We start from the raw sequence: 13,210 nt of genomic DNA, 5'->3' as shown, positions 1-13,210 counted from the left end.
GGATGATTTCATGTGTCCCTGTCTAAAGCAGGAGTAGCAGTACACAACGGAAGGCTTCAACGGACACGGGCGCAGTACGCAGCCATAATACAGGATACGTTCATGAGGGGAATTAGGATCTTGAAGCGTGATTAGGCACGTACGACCGCTGCCTAGGTAGCGAGCAGCCACGACCTTGTGTGTGGGACACGATAGTTCCTGCAGGAGCCTCAAGGGTTCTTCGTCAAGGTCAACGCCATTAACTACGTAGCGTCTTAAATCGGTGCCACTGGCGAGGTACGTCTGGACTGGAAGGACACATTCTTGCGAGACTCGTATTTGTTGCAGTTCTTCGAGTTTATAAACTAGTGCCACAGCAGACACCCATACTGAGACCGTATTAGTGGGTTTGTGTAGAGGAAAACCTTGAAATCGGGAAGTCTCGAGGCAGGCGTCCAGGGCCGCTTGAATGATACGGTTGTGCAGAGTGGACAAGTCATATCTAGCACGAGGCTTGATAACCACTTTGTACCACGATGTCGTTGGCGACTCCGGAGACGTGTGTGTCGGTCGTGCGGGCAGGCCTTGGGATGAGCGAGGTCCTTTCGGGGCTGCTGGAGCTACATTTTTATCCGATGGAAAGCCAGTAGCTTCCTTCGTTTTCTTGGCCGAGGTGTGCCCCACGATAGCAGGACTGTTCTGCTCCATGATGGTGGTATCCATACTCAGGGTACCGTTTTCGCACGTCGCACTTGTCCCCCCAAAGGAGACGCTCCTGACTTGGATGGCAGTTGCATCGGTAATGTTCCGCTTTTTTGACGCAGCGGACAACAGCTTGGATGCTCCGCGCCGACGCGGCGAGTACCGCGGGGGCACTCGCACTCGCGAAGCCGCGCAAGAACTCGAGTTGGACGATTCAGCAGGAGGGTGTAGATGACGACGGACCTTGTAGATAGGCGCTAGTAGTAATTACGAACCGCCAAAGCGGTCCATAAACAACAGAGTTCCAGTAGCGGGGAAGAAAACCAGCAAACGGGGCAAAAATCCGGAGCTACGGAAAAACACCGAATTGAAGTTTAGAAAAATAATAATACACACAAACGGAATGTCTGCGTGTTTTTTGTTTTACTTCGCAGCGAAGCAAGAGAGTTTGTTCGCACGATCGTGCGGTCACGTGCGCAGATACCGAAACTACGTCATTCTACCGTGTTCCAGCGCGTGATCACGCTCTGTGATCCGCTTGTTCTGCCTCAATATTCGTGTAGCACTGAATTATACCGCTAGTCATGTTTCCTTGTGCCCAGCGCGAACGAGACAACAGCTCAACCGCGACGCCGTCGGCGGAAGTGCGTAGCGCTGAAAAAAAGCGAGGAGCAAAAAAAAAAAATGCAGGCGGGGCCTGTGACGTATGCGTCACGCGATCCTCGAGATCCCGTATGGGAGAATGCAAGGAAAGCATTTCGTTTGCGTAGGCCAGACGGGGCGAGTGGAGAGCGTCTTATTTGGCAGTGGAGCCCACCTGATGAAATCAAGGGTTCGCGACACTGAAATAATTCTATCTCGGCTATAATGAGCCGATTTCAAAAAATTTTTGAGGCAGAACGCTATCTCGAGGACACATAACAACTTCCAGCGTATAACCAAAATTTGATATGGGGCCTGGTGAGCCCTTTAAAGCACGTGTCTGGCGGCTCGCACCAACGTTGGCACAGGGCCTAACAGCGGGCTGTCTCAGAGGCCATACTCCAATAAAGGTTGTCTCCACGTTTTTGTTCGCATCTCTTCCGTGTAAATCTCTAAGGTTATGTCGCTGCCAGTGGCTGTTTTTGCTTGCGTACGCGAGGTGGCGCCACAACAGACGTAACTGTGAACCCTGACGTCACGGTCACCCACGCGCCCTCTGTCGGGTATGGATTATTTCTGCATATTTTCGCACTCGCTAGTTCATGCCTTACCAGGTCGTCGTGTTTGGTGGTGTTGCGCGACTAATGCTGCACCAGACTGAAAGCGACGTGAACCGTGAATGACGCCATGCAGCTTGCCCTCACCGGTCCTGAACGTTTCCGTCGTGTGATTGTGCTGTTCCCGAGGCGACAATTTGAGCGACATTTTTCGTCTATTACGTGCTCCCGTTTTCACAGGGTCTGGTAAGTGTCGTCTTACTTTGTGGTCGCCTGCTTTGCAGTACACCCATGATTATTTTTTTTATACGCTGCATGCACAATGAATACTCTTCTGCGATAAATCCGCGAGATGGCGGCATCATCGCCAGCGAAACGAAGGCATATGTTCTACTCTCGACACGCATGGCGGCTGCACGGCCGCCACTATCCGCCATGTTGACTCTCTGATTGGCTGTCGAGAGCACGCGTGGCTTGAAATTTGTGCTGGGAAACGGAATTTTCGCAAAATGCAATTTTGCGTTTTCGTCAAGGTGACGAAACGTGACGTGTCCGGGGTTGCAAATTTTATCGACTAATACATTTTTTTTGTTGTTGTTGGCAGCTATATTGCGACGTTAGCGCTTCAAAAAGAAACTGAGCGGTAGCGTACAGAAGCCATTGCAGTGCATCTGCGATTTCGCGAATATGTGGTGGTGATCCAAAATAGGCGCCATGTCAGCTTGCTGACTGGCTGAAGGAATATTGTGGGGAGCGTCACCGGAAGGGCCGTTTAGTAAACGTCAGTTTGACGCTGCGTGACGTTGCGCTGGGCCGCCATTGTAGAGATTTTCCACCATAATTTGTGGTGCAACGAGCTGCGCGAATTATGGTAATGAGCAGCCATATGAAATGGCGGCCGAGAGGAATGCGTATCGCTACATTTTCCCCGTTGTTTAGCGCCATGAAAATCTTTTATTCATAACGCGTGCTCATAGTATTTGCATCGCTCTCGGGTAGTTTTGGCATTTGTGTTTTGCGCCGTCATTTTTTTTTTAAAAGAACGCGTTTGTGTGAAATAATATTGGTTCAACGTAACAAATTTTCTGGAGCGTTGTCCATTTTTCGGTGCTGCGTTTATATTTTAATCAAGATTAATGGCCTTTTCGCACAATCACAAATAATGACAACGGCGCCTTTTTAATTTATGAAAAGGAATGTACGTAAGCCGGCGCCTTGAAGTTTCTTCACGCGGTACGAGTAACCGGCGAACTGAACAAGTGATGGCAGCGCCGGCGCTTGCCTCTGCCGCGCGCGCAACGCTATCGGTGATATTCGGCGTTTCTCAGCCGGCCGTGTCGAGCTGAGTCACTTGCGTTTCGCGAGATAGCGATAACGTGGCCTAGAACGTGCGCTCATCACCCCTGCTAGGTCGAGTACGTTGTCTGAAGGTAGAACACGAGCGCGTTGGCGCCAACGTATGATGCCTCATTTTGTTTTCTGGGCACACGCATCCTAGCTCATGAAGCAGACGACGGAAGCGAGAAGCGTTTTCGATGGAGTAATCATAGGCTTTGAGCTAGCTGCTTTATTTTTCACCCAGGAGGAAAACTGTTTTGTTTTATGAAGAACGCTAGGTTCATGCCTTCATTTCAGTTTCTTAGGCAAAACGTCATGGTCTCGTCACGATACGAAAGTATATGGGGCCATCAGCGCTATTTTGTATGCGTCGCATCTACGTCACGCCGTCAAGGAAATGCGGGCAAGACAGATGACGATTATCGTTGTGTGGCAAATATACCCCAAAGTGTGTAAACTTTTTTTAGAGTGTATGATGTAAAACAAAATTACACCCTTTGGGTTTTTATCTTGCCACGCAACATTGAACGTCGTCTCCCTTGTCCGCATTTCCTTTCTTTAACGCTGTGAGCCCGGTACTTCCCAGTAACGAACGACATGCGCGTTATGAGCATCACATAGCATTCCAGACAGGAAAGTATAGCCGGCGCGGCGCTTTCAAGAAAGGAAACGCAAGCAAGGCAAATGAATATTATCGTTGTGTGGCAGATTACGGAGTGTGCAATAGAAGTCGGTGGTACCTTCGTTAGACAGGATACCAGTAAGCTATCGCAGGAGACGAAAAATCTGGTTAAGAAACTACAATGTATGAAAGCCTGTAACCCTACAACTAGAATAGAACTAGCAGAAGTTTCCAAGTTAATGAACAGGCGTAATGTAGCTGACATAAGGAAGTAAAATATGGGTAGAATTAAACATGCTCTTAGAAAGGGAGGAAGCCTGCAAGCAGTGAAGAAGAAACTAGGATAATGCAACTTCAAGGGGCTGAGGAGTTCTATAGAGATTCATACAGTACCAGTGACACCCACGTCGATAATGGAAGAGAGAATAGTCTAGAGGAATTTGACATCCCACAAGTAACGCCAGAAGTATTAAAGAAAGCCTTGGGAGCTATGCAAAGGGGGAAGGCAGCTGGGGAGGATCAGGTAACAGCAGATTTCTTGAAGGATGGTGGGCAGATTGTTCTAGAAAAACTGGCCACCCTGTATACGCAATGCCTCATGACCTCGAGCATACCGGAATATTGGAAGAACGCCAACATAATCCTAAACCATAAGAAAAGGGACGCCAACGACTTGAAAAATTATAGACCGATCAGCTTACTGTTCGTTGCCTAGAAAGTGTTTACTAAGGTAATCGCAAATAGAATCGAGAACACCTTAGACTTCTGTCCACCAAAGGACTAGGCAGGATTTCGTAAAGGCTACTCAAAAATAGACCATATTCACACTATCAATCAGGTGATAGAGAAATGTGCGGAATATCACCAATCCTTATATATAGCTTTCATTGATTGTGAGAAAGTGTTTGATTCAGTCGTAACCTCAGCAGTCGTGAAGGCATTACGGAATCAGGACATAGACGAGCCGTATGTAAAAATACTGAAAGATATCAGTAGCGGTTGCACAGCCACCGTAGCTCTCCATAAAGAACGGAACAAAATCCCAATAAAGAAAGGCGTCAGGCAGGGAGATACGATCTCTCCGATGCTATTCACAGCGTGTTTACAGGAGGTATTCAGAGACCTGGATTGGGAAGAGTTTGGGATAAGAGGTAATGGAGAATACCTTAGTAACTTGCGATTCGCTGATGATATTGCCTTGCTTAGTAACTCAGGGGACCAATTGCAATACATGCTCACTGACCTGGAGAGGCAAAGCAGAAGGGTAGGTCTAAAAATTAATCTACAGAAAACTAAAGTAATGTTTAACAGTCTCAGAACAGCAGTGTACGATAGGTAGCGAGGCACTAGAAGTGGTAAGGGAACACATCTACTTAGGGCAGGTGGTGACCGCGGATCCGGATTATGAGACTGAAATAATCAGAAGAATATGAATGGGCTGGGGTGCGTTTGGCAGGCATTCTCAGATCATGAACAGGAGGTGGCCATTATCCCTCAAGAGAAAAGTGTATAACAGCTGTGTCTTACCAGTACTCAGCTACGGGGCAGAAACCTGGAGGCTTACGAAAAGGGTTCTACTTAAATTCAGGACGACGCAATGATCTATGGAAAGACAAATGATGGGTGTAACGTTAAGGGATAAGAAAAGAGAAGATTGGGTGAGGGAACAAACGCGAGGTAATGACATCTTAGTTGAAATCAAGAAAAAGAAATGGGCATCGGCAGGACCTGTACTGAGGAGGGAAGATAAGCGATGGTCATTAGGGGTTACGGACTGGATTCCAAGGGAAGGGAAGCGTAGCAGGGGGCGGCAAACAGTTTGGTGGGCGGATGAGATCAAGAAGTTTGCAGGTACAACATGGCCACAATTAGCACATGACAGGGGTAGTTGGAGAAGTATGGGAGAGGCCTTTGCCCTGCAGTGGGCGTAGCCAGGCTGATGATGATGATGACAGCGAATATTTTAGGTCAATACACAGCCACTTGATTTCCACCATATTCAACTATTCTTATTGCCATTCATCACCGATTGCCATGGCGCTCTTTGGCCATTTCTGGCCCTTGCGGCAAAAACTAACCTCCATCAATCAATCATTTGGACGACTTGCTGGTTGGCTTGTGCCGCTATTTCGTGCACCTACAAAGAGCGGACCAGATAGAAGAAATTCGTCGCACCTTGCATGCAGGCTGCTCTTCAGGAGGCCTTCCCATGGCACTGTCGCAAAACAAATCAGTTGCTAGGTGGCTTCTTTTACGTGCAAGAGTGTGGCTACGTCACTCATTGCTTCGTATGCCATAGTCAAGGTACCGTTTCCGCGGCAGCTTGCGGAACAGCAATCTTTACCGGGAAATGTATGCGGGGAGCGCTCTGTGCTTCGCTTTGGATGTAGGTGCAGGAGGGCCTTGTCATTAATGATGTTGTGGCAAACTTTTCTTCATCTGGCGCGTCGCTGGTTTTAGACGTACAGGAGCGAGTAGAGGGTGTGGCTTAAGAAATGAGGAAGAGGAGTTAGAAACGATGGGGTAGATCAAGTGAAGCGACGTACAAATAAAACCCTGTGCTCTTAACTGTGCTTGGTAGTTCCCCAACCTGGTTCGCATGCTTCTTTTGAGCCTGTTTTTTTATTGAAACGTATGCTGTTCATGTTTTATGCGTCATTACAAAGAATGTATGCCTTTTCGCTTCACCTTGCCCAGTGTCACTGACTTACGGCGATATGAGCCATAGATCATAGTTATCTGTCGACGTTACACCACGTAAAAGTCCCGGAATCCTAGCCATAAGCAACTTCGCCGTAAAAAGCTGGCACCTTTGGGGACGTGTGTTATCCCACAATCATAATCGTCATCTGCCTTCTGCGTATTTCGTTTCTTTAAAGCTGCGCGTCCACTACTTTCAGGTCAGGAACGGCATGCCCCATATCAGCGTGACACAGCATTCTCAATAGTAAAGTAACGAGCTCGGAATTTTCGAGAAAGGAAAGGCAAGCAAGGCAGATTATGACTATTGTTGTGGTACAAGATAAGCTCCAAAGGGTGGAAACTTTCTTTAGAGCGTGCAGACGGATCGCTGACGGCCTTGTTGGCCGGACATCGGCCGGACTGGACTCTTCGGCAGAATCGGGCGATTTTCTTTTCGCACTGCAATGACACCGCCATACACGACGGAAAATGGCGGCGCCTACGAGGCGAAAGCCGGCAGGAAACGTTCATCTGAGGGATCGCCAGCCGTATGTGCGCAGGCGCGAGTAAGAGCTGACGTGAGAAAGAAAATCTGTGGGCTTTTGCTCCTTGAATATGTGACTCTGCTTGGCGCTACACTCTTAGGCAAAGTTACACCCTTTGGCTTGCCCCTTCTGCCACACAACAATAATCGTTATCGGCCTTGATGCGTTTCCTTTCTTTAACGCTGCGAGCCCGGTACTTTCCAGTAACGAACGGCGCGCGCGTTATCAGCATAGAGCAGTTTACACCCTTTGGAGTGCCCCTTCTGATAACCTGCGTGCCGTTCGTTTCTGGAAAGTTCCGGGCTCGCAGCGTTAAAGAAAGGAAACGCATCAAGGCAGATAACGATTATTGTTGTGTGGCAGAAGGGGCAAGCCAAAGGGTGTAACTTTGCCTAAGAGTGTACGGATGAGGTTTCTCGTGTTGTATGCGTTTGTCCCCTAGACATGCCGGCATTGCTGAGTGCGGTCGAGTTCGTTTACGCTCTGCCGCTGGCTGCCCGCGCGGTGAGGCAGTGGGCACGGACGCGCCATTTGGTGATCGCTGTGTCTGAAGGCTCAAGGTTCTGACTGGTGTTGTATAAGTCGCGGGTCGCTTTTTTCGTCGCGACAATAGATTGCCTTTTTTACAAGCACTGCTCCAGGAGGGCGCATGTAACCGACAAACGGAGGCCTCAGGAGAGTACCTGGCTGAGGTTACAATAAAGCAGGCGGCACAGGATCTCCAGGGCACCCAAGAGGTAGCGGGGGATCAAAGCTGGAAGCAGGGTGGCCCGTGTGTTGGGGCGTCGGCGAGCCCTAACCCTCGGACCAGTCCGGGATCTAGCTTTGGTGTCTCCGTTGCCGCTGTGGTATCGTGAAGGGGCCGCCAATAATGCGAAATAATGACACGTTGTTACAATTAGTAAAAAAACACGATTGAATAAATATAATTACATCCAGCCGCCAACTTGTGACGTTACCTTCAGCACTACCACGCCCCGCGACATTTTACAATATATGCGGCCCGGGCTACTACGGTACGTCGCTACTGGCTGCTCCCACAGGAACATCTGTGATGTTATTTACAAGGTATATACATCGGCGTAAAGCACGAGAAAGCAATGATCCGCCATGACTGACTTAGCACGAGCGCCGCGCAGGTGCCACACAGTCTGTCCGGTGCAGCGGTCGCCAAATCGGGCGTTATGGTCCCGATGCTTCACCTATTTTAGCGCACCGGAAGCCAGCATTCGAGCGTAAGAAAACTCGACCCGATGGACTACGCAATATCGGCACGCCTAGGGACAAACACCTACAACACGCGCTAAGAAGCCTCCTCCGTAGTGCACAGGCAGATTACCTCACTCGCGCCCGCTCTTACTCGCGCCTGCGCACAAACGGCTGGCGATCCCGCAGACGAACGTCTCGTAAAGGCGGCCGCTTGGGATCTATGGAATTGTCGCCCTGCACTTATTCACACTATTGCTCCCAACAATTACCTGTATTTTCTTTCGATTTGAGCAATGAAGATTCGCCAGCAAAGTCTTACACCTTGACGCTGTTTCCGAGATCCAGTCTCGGTTGCTTGGTCAGTTAGGCCTAAAAAAGGCAGCCATATAAACTGGACATATAGCCTCTCCGATTATACGCGCTGGGAGATCTCGGAGTTGACACATTATGAACGCTTTCTCGTTTTTGCTCGATAGGGCCCGCTGCTTCACCTGTTTTACCGCGCCGGCAGCCAGCGTCCAAGCGTAAAGAAACTCGGCGTTTCTCGATCACCTTCTCGTATTCGGTGTCGCCCTCGCTCTTCGTAGGCGCGCTGCGCCTCGAGAGTGCGCACTATATGGCCCCGAGACCAAACTAGAGGGGCGCTGCGAACGCTGCTGGCATGACAGTCAAGGCACGGACTCGCGCCTGTGGTCTGCTGCAGTGCTGGCGGTGTCCGGGCACTTTTTGCAGTGCTTTGGTTTGTTCGCCCTCGTTCCCTCTGCTTGTGTACTTATGGCGGTCGTCTCAAATATATCTTTAAGACGTCTTCGTTCGCGAAAATTTATTCAACGAGCTTGTTTCTTCGCCAATACAGTTCTCAAAGGCAACGCTACAGTGCCAGCCGAAGGAGCGCAGACCAGCTCACTGCGGGTTTTTCTTGACCGGATTGACAAACGCAAAAGCATAGCATATAATCCAGTTATGATACTATACCTGCCGCGGTGGGACAAGTACGTCACAAACGCTGGCTGTACATGACTTTACAAAAGTTACCTTGATTTTGATCCGCTAAAACAGGTTTGCTGACGACGATCAGTTCATATGATATCGAATTATTGCATTTCTTCAAATAGACGCTCGGTAGTGACGCGATCACTTAACACTGCAGTTTAGGTTCTACTAGCACCACTTGCTTCTTTAACTGGTTCTCAAAGTAAGGCGGTTCTTAACGCGTTTATTTTAAGGGGCAGTAATTCGAGATAAAGCTAATTTAGCCTTACAGCTGTTTGCAGAATATGAAAGGGAATGTAACAATATATATTCACTTTTCCGTGCTACACGTTAAACTCACTTGAGCAATTTACTGGTGTTTGTTGCTTGAGGAATATGCATGACGAATCTGTTTGGCGAACTGACACAGGATGCTCGGCCCAAATGTTTTAGTGAACTATGCGTTATGCGCCGTATGGCCGCAGCCAGAAAGAAGCCGAAGCGGCATTCATTAGTAGAATGGGACATATTGAAGATATCATAATTCGTTGCTATAGGGTCAACAATCAAGTGAAATATGTAAAGCTTAATTGTGCTGTCTTCCTTATGATGGTTCGCGAGGTTCTTTTTTATGTACTGACAAAGCGAATAGTTGTCCGTTTATAATTAAACAGCGCTCTATCTAGACGTGGTGAGAAAGGTGCTTCAATTTTCCGTTTCTAGGCACCCTGAGCTGCGCTGCAGTACCTCGAGTATACTTTAGACGCTGCAATTGGCGCTGTAAAAGAAAAGAAAAACTGCTTCATGGTTTCAATTCGTAATTGTAGTGAACTGATTGGTTTCGCGAACAATGCGTGCCTCGCCATAGCTACAGTCGGTTGCTACCATGCGTGTAGGGTGCGCCAAATTTTCAAGCCTACTGAGGGCCACCATGAAACATTTCATCGCTTGCAATCGAGTGGCTCTCGATCTTAACCACGAAACTTTTCTTCCAGGGGATCGCTACTATGGTACTTGTGAAAGAACTATATAGGTAAATACTCTATATATGACGCGCCGTCGTGTTGGCAGCCATGAGCAATTGGTTTTATGGGGGCCTGTTTCAGAAAGCGGTTAAAGTAGCGGCTAACTTTATCATAGGAAATGCGCGCTTAACAATTTTTTTTACGCATCTATAAAATGACCATATTTGACTAAAACAACTCACCAGAATAATAAGAATCGTGATGACAGCTTCGCTGGGCAGTGTCTTTTTAACACGGATAACATGCTGACACCAAACACGAAAAATTTTCTCCCGCGTCGTAAAATGCGATGCCTCTGATAGCTGAGTACAAAGGTAATGTTAACTGTTTAGCGAAATATCATACACAACTTCGTGTGTTGAATTTGCAGACATTCATTTACGCCCAATTCATGAACAGACACGGCGCATATTTGCATTGCGAAACCAGTAGACACCTTGAACGTTCATAGCTTGCGATATCGAAGCCGCAAATTTTCGAGGTTTTGAATAAGGAACTATGGCTCACTCATGGCAGCAGAAAGAAACTGACATATCCTTCAATGAGCATGCATCGAGCCAACTATACGCCAAGCATACACGAAGCGGACGAGAGGGCGCCGCTCCAAATTCTCGCCACTAATATGCGACCTCGCCATCACGACGAGAGAAGAGAAGCGAAGTTCACAATGGAGAAACGACAGCTTGTCCTCGTGGCTTTAGTTATTGAGCCTTTTCGCGGAGCAGTTTCGTCTAGAGAACCGAGATGGTGCTTCCGGCGGCGCGCCGCGAAGTCAGAGAAGCTGAAATAATCTCGTAGGTGGCGGCAGTGGAAAAGAAACCTGCCGTGAGGAACTATTTAAGAGGAAAAAAAAAGCGAAATCAGGAAAGAAACAATTGATGATAACTCAAAGGGAAGCTCATTACTTTTCGAAGCGAGATCGGGATGCCTGAGAACACGCACCTATAAAGCGAGGTTTAAGAAGGAAGAAGAAGCATGTGTTTGTTGCGGTGAAGCAAGGGAAACGATGGAGCATGTTTTAATAGAATATGAACATATCTGCGCAGTGGTCGATTTAAGCACCTGTGGCCTCCTTGAAGCGCTTGCGTTCAGCGAGAGCAGGGGGCAAGTAAACATGTCTGCAATACAAATTGGTAAGAGGCGACTGGAGGTTTGGTGGCAGAAAAGTAGAGATACCACAAACAACGGGGGGGGGGGGGGGGGAGGGGGAGGTATAAAAACTAAGTTCCCACTACTGATTGAGAACGTTTGATGGTGGAAATCCTTTGTGTGTTTTCTTTTAAAAAGGTAGATATGACATTAGACAAAATAAGAACAAGAGCTTGGTGGCTTAACCAACCCCTCTGTTTGTAAGGAGACGCCCACAGCATCCTTCCATTGATCCCCTTATACGTGCTGTCGTTCGTACTTTGCTTGAAATACACTAGAAACCCATTCTTGTGGAAACCATGCATGGCGAACCCGAAATACTGACTAAATGCCGCAAAACATACTGATTTGAGCTTGCAATCGGCGTCGTATCCCACAGAGACGAGCTGATATGAGTGGCCGGGTTTTGAAAACGGCTCTCAGTGCTAATTTTTGTATGAGGTTCTCTTCGCTTGTCGTGCTGTGTTGTTCGCTTCCCCCTCCTTGTCTACGGATTGCACGAAGTCAAGAGTGGTCCATTTCAAGTCGCTATGGACAGAAATGAGCTACACTGAACTCGAGAAACCAAGATAAACGTCGCATCGCCCCAGCGTGACCGGGCCGTTAGTTCAGGCCCGTCAGTATGGGCATACGTGCACGAACCTGCCGGCTGCAGGTTGGTTCTGCGCTGAACAGAATCGGCACCACGTCAAGCTCGACACAGACTGCTGGCAAGGTCTGACGTTCATGCATTTAAACTTTTGAAGTGTGTTTCCATTAATTTTGAGCCCGGTTAAGTATATATAAAAGAGCAGTTGCTGCAGCAATCTCGTTGGCGCTGCGATATTTTTGCTCTGCGGCCAACTTCACCAAGACTGGCTCAACGACAGTCTGGTAGCTGGTTTTTTCGGTGTCGGCGTCACGAGATGCTAGCACACTGCGACGACTTGCCGTCGTCGCTCGCGTCGGCGGTGCTGTCGGCCTAATGTGACAGAATTCCTCTCAGTGACACAGTCTCCCGACTAGTCGGCCGTTCACCGGCGTCGCTGTCTTGTCGTTCTCTTGGTGTCAAGTCTGCCGAGTGTGAATGAGCCTTTGGAGTTGCAGAATGGGTGCGAAAGGAAGTGAAGGGAAGCGAGGCGAAGTAGAGGACGGCAGAAGCTTAAGTGAGGTGATACGGATACGAAGAAGTTTAATTAAAGGGTCCTGCGAGGCGCCGCCCCATAGGGCGTACCGCGGGCCGCTCCCACGTGGGGACAGTTAGGCTCATACTAGCCACCGCATCGCAGGCTCTCTGGAAAGCCCAAAGCTGACGATCCTGATGAAATGAGGAAAATTGCAGCCGAAGCTCAATCACTTAATCATGCAGTGGGCATAAAATTAGACTGATGGTGATGAGAGAGTCCCAGGCACTCAAACTTCAAAAACGACTCCTCCACTGCCATGTGCCTCATAGCCCGGTTGGGGGCTTGGCAGCTAAAGTCACATATATTAAATAAAGGTTTAGAATTCGGCCACGATGAGTCGCGCCATGTAATATAATTACAGTGGTAACCTCTTCGCTGGCTGTTAACAACGGTGTACGACGCATCAAGCAAACACGTCTTTCTCCGTTATGTATATGTTGTAGAAAACGCAACTGGTGTACGTAGGTAACGTTCAACATAATCTCACCCCTCTTCTATTCCGCTAAATGCTGATGAACCTAAAAATACACCCTAAACATCACCGGCAATTATGTTCATTGAACTCAAACAGCACAGAAAGCTTCGGCTGCATTGTTTCCCAGAGTGCGTGGGATCCGCATGA

This window comes from Dermacentor andersoni, chromosome 9 (assembly GCF_023375885.2).
Source record: "Dermacentor andersoni chromosome 9, qqDerAnde1_hic_scaffold, whole genome shotgun sequence".
Lineage (NCBI taxonomy): Eukaryota > Metazoa > Arthropoda > Arachnida > Ixodida > Ixodidae > Dermacentor > Dermacentor andersoni.
This window is presented reverse-complemented; position numbering follows the sequence as displayed.